At 34.1% G+C, this 5563-nt stretch overlaps 1 non-coding gene across 1 annotated transcript; it reads right to left on the reverse strand.

The window, feature by feature from the left end:
• Positions 1 to 1872: 1872 nt before the first annotated feature.
• Positions 1873 to 2093, reverse strand: LOC142180513 (small nucleolar RNA U3). The gene has a single exon (XR_012709134.1). It is a non-coding gene; the product is annotated as a small nucleolar RNA U3 (small nucleolar RNA).
• Between the last annotated feature and the right edge of the window lie 3470 nt (positions 2094 to 5563).

A 5563-nucleotide genomic window follows, 5' to 3' on the forward strand; every position in this document is an offset into this window, starting at 1 on the left:
CTTTTCTGTAATAGTTTTCATTAATGCAATCAAGCTTTCTTCCATTATCAATTCTCTTTTCTGTTTTCTCAATTTCTCTTGCCATTGATTTTCCCGTACGGCACTGAGAATCTAGTCTAGCGTACGGAGGGGATCCCAGTTGGCGGATAGTAACTACACGGACATCGGTTGCTTAGTCTTATGTGGCCCTTCCAGAGAATCTCAGGAAGGCACCGTGTAGAGTAATAATGTAGCATTTAATAGCAATGAATAACAGTAAATGGCACTTAAGTAAATAGGAGGAATGGTTCACCCAATAAAGGATGAGCTAGATGGTTGTTGCTCGTGACAATGATGAGTGACAGACAAATTCTTGAATGTTCGAATTATTATCGGATCTGATGGAAAGGTATGTAATAATATAGACAAGAATCTTAGTGAAAAGATGGTGTTTTTATCTTAGCAAGAGAAAGAGGGGATGTTTTTGTCAAAGTTTGTTCTTACAAATAAATATCACATGCCTCATATCATTGTCTCTTTTTCTATTTATATGAGACATATTCCTAGCAAACCCTAATAATACAAGTGCAGAGAATATCCCCAGAATATTCTCTTTAATATCTTATTTCGAAAACTAGCCGTTACAGCTTCATCAACGGTGCTCGACCTCGACCATTATTGACATCTCGACCACGGCTCTCGTCGACCCTTCGACTATGAGTCTTGTTGTTTCCTGGTCCACCTCAACTAATGACGGCTCGAGAATTCTTTCCTTAGTGTTATCTTATTTTAAATATTCTAGGGCAGATTTTGACTCATACAGGTTGTTGCTTCAAAGCTCTAAGGATGAAGATATGTGAGTTGTGAATTACTGCTTCATTGCTGTGTGTGTATTTTGTAATTTCAATGCACTCTCGAGATGGGATATTTTACCCAGCATTGCCAGTAAAATGTTGAGGTTTCATATGCCATTATCCAATTTTTGGCAGTTTTTCCTCATTTTTTTGAGTTGTTTCTGTAATGATGATTGGCTATCAGGAAGTCGCTAATTAATAAAAGTGCAGTTTGTGCTGTTATTTCCTCTTCATATACAGGTTAAGCATGTGGACAGATTCTTCGTATCATTACTTGGGTGTAATGTGCCAACATAATTCAATTTGGTGCAAAGCAACGCTTATTTGATCATAAAGCTTAGAAGCTTCTTCTTTCTTTGTCAAACGAAGCAGATTCAAAGCAATAATGTAATGGTTTACTGCAACGTGATAGGCTGATAGCTAGACGTGGATTATAGTACTTTATATTAGCATTGCTCAATTTACAAATATTTGACACTTCGACTCGATGCTAAACGCTACTTTATTTTAGAGTTAAAAAGTAACAAGAAATAATGTACAAGGGAAGTTGTTAGGACACTCGACAGTGACAAACTTCCAGTTTGGATTAATTTCAAGTCAGCCTTTCGGGTACAAAACACCATTACACGCGTAACTGTGATATCTAAGACCAAGACTTGTCTGCTTTGCCATATTACTAATTTTGCTCTTTGATCTCACAAGTCACAAGGAATAAGAATTTATTCGCTTACTGATTACGACTTACAGTACTCCGTACCCTGACAATAAACCATGTTGTTGCTTAAGTACTTACTGTATTTTTCCCTGACAATAAACCATCTTTTTGCTTAAGGACTTACTGTATTATATTAAAAGCCACTTCAGTGTACTAGAAAATAAAAAATAAGGATGCCGTTTCAGAACTGGGAAGAATTAATGTCTTCAAACACTATCAAAGTGATCAAACGATAGTTTGTTGGAAAAGGCACTGCCAATTTTGTTAAACTGGTCTAGCTTTTAGGCGTCGAAGAAGGAAAGAAAGAGGAACCAAAAAGATTGGAGTCTGTCAGAGAGCTTTGAGACCATCCCAGGCCTGCGGAAACAGAGCTAAGAACGATCCTCTACTGCTGCTCCAAGCCCACGAGTGACCATGGAAGGCAATTAATCACGCTCTAGTCTCAAAGCCACACCTCATCAACCAGACTTGGTTTTCTGTCTCCTTAGAACTCAAGGATACAGTGGTACGAGCCTATAGAACAGATCCTGTTCAAGTAAGGTCGTGCCCTTCTGTTGTAGTGAATGGCTGTATAAACAGCAGACTGACAAGTTAATGCGTCGATGTGGGACAACTCTTAGCCACGCTTCAACCCCTGACAAACTAGTCGGGTTTCCCTCATTGGCAACGTGACAAAATCGAATAATAAAATACCAGAAGTCTAATTTGTGATTTTGATTCGTGTCGAGAAAACTAAATACTCAAGGAGCTTAAACTTTGAATCAAAAACCATTCCAATTATAAATGAAAAAAGAACTCAGTTTCGCATTATACCAACTTCCACACACCCTAGAGCATCTTAAATCAACAATCTTACCTGCTGGTGATTTCTTTGAACTTTGCTAAGATTTCAATAAAAGAAAGGTCTTTGAGTGGTGAAAAAGAATTAAAACACTTAACTTCAAACAATATGTACTCCGGTCCAGAAAATCTTGGCTTGCCTCGTGAAGTGGAATGATATATGGTTGATGAGAAGAGTATCATCGTATGAAAAATATAGTATGAGTGCTGTTTATTTGCCATTTGAAAAATGAATGGTTGTGACTATTCGCTATCCGACGCCTTTTTTTGTTTAATTTCTTAAGTAGGACAATTAGTATATTAAGAGGGATACTTTTGTAATCTAACTTTTTAGTTTTAGGGTTCCCACTTTTATAATAACTAGTTTCTATCAACGTGCATTACACGTTAATAATGACACATAATAATTTAGTAAATTATTTATATGAAAGAACAATAAATTTAATTATATATATACACACAACAACAACAACAACAATCATTTAAATGTCGATAAATGTCATTATATCATAGTGCATGAACTCAAAATGATTGGACATCGCATGAACATACAAATTAATAAGTTTAGTTAGATAACATTACTATGTAGTTATTGTTTAGAAATGTGCAATATGATGATATCTTATCTAAGACTTGTTTGTATACAATTATTTTTTAATTATTTTTTTTGTATGACCCCTTCGAATGCTTTGGTTGCTCTGTCATGATGACCAGAACTCTTCTTGTCGACATTGATATCTCTTTTGGAAGTGCAACATATAGCCCTCGTGCGAAAAAATATGTTGCGATAAATACAGTCCAACGTTTGAGATTATATTGTTTGTCCTTGTGTTTTATTTATTGTCATTGCAAAATATAAGTGTACTAAAAATTATTTTCGAACAAATTTAAAAGGATATCCTTCATTTTTTTATTACGAAAGTTAAATTTGGGGATAAACACATATTTGGAGGCACATTAACTTATAATGATTCCTCTACATGTATGATGTTGTTGTCAAAATATCTGCATACCATCCTTCTACCATTACATAATCCATTTGATGGATCTAAATTTCACAACAGCACGATGGACACATTTTTAACTTTGCGTAGTATATACATGCATGACACTAATATACATAAGCAAAAAGTGAACTTCACAACGTATTAATGATAGAAAGTATCTTCACCGGTCACCACTAATATTATCATTGGGTTTGATAACCAATGAACAAATATGTTATATGTTCAACACAAACAACATCTATTCCAAGTATAAAATTATTTTTTTATTATCTAATACAGTAAATTTACTTAATTAAAAGAAAAAATCTAAATATTTTTCTTCGGCGATCAACTTGTAGAGAAATCCAGACCAGAACTATTGATAATTCTACATTAGAATAATTTTTAATCAAATTTTCTTCCTTACCAATTTCTTATTTTCCCCACCTTCCTCCACTATAACATTTTACCCGACCCCTACGCCACTCTCGTCACCCCAATTTCATACACCACAAATATTGTACATCACAAAATCACAAACACCATTTTTTTTCCTTAAGCCTATCGTCGTATTATACTATGGTCATACCTTAACGTTAAATATTTTCTCCAAATAAATTTTATTGTGTAACGATGGAGCACCAACACCACTAATAAACAACAAAATCCTTTCTCTCATTCTATTATTCTCAACATTCACTATCAATAAAACCAAATTTAAGGAGCTATATATAATTTAGGTATATTTAATATTTATTTTAAACCCTTAATACTGGACTCTTCAAATTTATTAAAAAACATTACGAAAGAAATATCCGAGAAGTAACTTTATATATTTCTTTATATTAGGTAAAGTTCTGAATTGTTATAAATATATTATATTATGGATGTTCATTTAGTCTTCCATTGTAAATAAGATTCTTGAAGAAGGTTATCTATATGAGATTTCGTTGTAAATATGTTTATCTATTTAGTACTCTATTAGAAATAAGTTTCCTGAAAAAGCTTATCCTTTCAGTACACTGTTATGGATAAATATCATACCCGGTAGAAGATTATCCATATCTGGTATAATGAGCTTAGCCTTTCGGTACCCCGTTATGGATAAATATTACCCCTGGTAGATGATTATTCCATATAACTGGTATAATGAGCTTATCCTTTCGGTACCCCATTATGGATAAACATTACCTCCGGTAGAAGATTATCTATATCTGGTATAATGAGCTTATCCTTTTGGTACCCCGTTATGGATAAACGTTACCCCCGGTAGAAGATTATCCATATGTGGTATAATGAACTTATCCTTTCGGTACCCCGTTATGGATAAACATTACCCCCGGTAGAAGATTATCTATATCTGGTATAATGAACTTATCCTTTCGGTACCCCGTTATGGATAAACATTACCCCCGATAGAAGATTATCTATATCCGGTACAGTAGCAGCTTACACAACAGCTTGCTTTCTTTTATAAATAGAGAAAATTTCAGTTCATTATGTACATAAGTTTGAAATTTGAATAATATATCAGTTTCTCTCTATACTTGTCTTTACTTTACAGTCTTTATTTTATAACACATTATCAGCACGAGACTCTGCCATCTCGAGCAAATACTTTAAAAGTATCAGAGGTACAAACTTTCTTTTTCTAAATAATGTCAAATCTTTCTAAACTTGAATTTATAGCCCTGGATATATCGGGCAAAAGCTACATGTTTTGGGTGCTTGATGTTGAAATTCATCTTGATGAGATGGGCACCATCAAGGACAAAAATCAAGCATCAAACCAAGACCGTACCAAAGCAATGATATTCCTACGCCATCACCTTGATGAAGGCTTGAAAATGGAATATCTCACTATTAAAGATCCAGTCATGCTGTGGAATAATGTGAAAGATAGATATGACAACCTGAAGATGGTCGTTCTTCCACATGCACGTTATGATTGAACTCATCTAAGGCTACAAGATTTTAAATCTATCAGTGAATATAATTCTGCTATGTTCAGAATTATTTCCCAATTGAAACTATGTGGTGATAATATTACTGATCATGATATGTTGGAAAAAAATTTCACCACTTTTCATGCCTCGAATATGCTCTTGCAGCAGCAATATTGAGAGATAGGATTCAAAAAGTATTCTGAACTTATCTCACATCTTCTTGTAGCCGAGCAACATAATAGT

The sequence above is a fragment of the Nicotiana tabacum genome, chromosome 4 (assembly GCF_000715075.1).
Source record: "Nicotiana tabacum cultivar K326 chromosome 4, ASM71507v2, whole genome shotgun sequence".
NCBI classification, from domain to species: Eukaryota; Viridiplantae; Streptophyta; class Magnoliopsida; order Solanales; family Solanaceae; genus Nicotiana; species Nicotiana tabacum.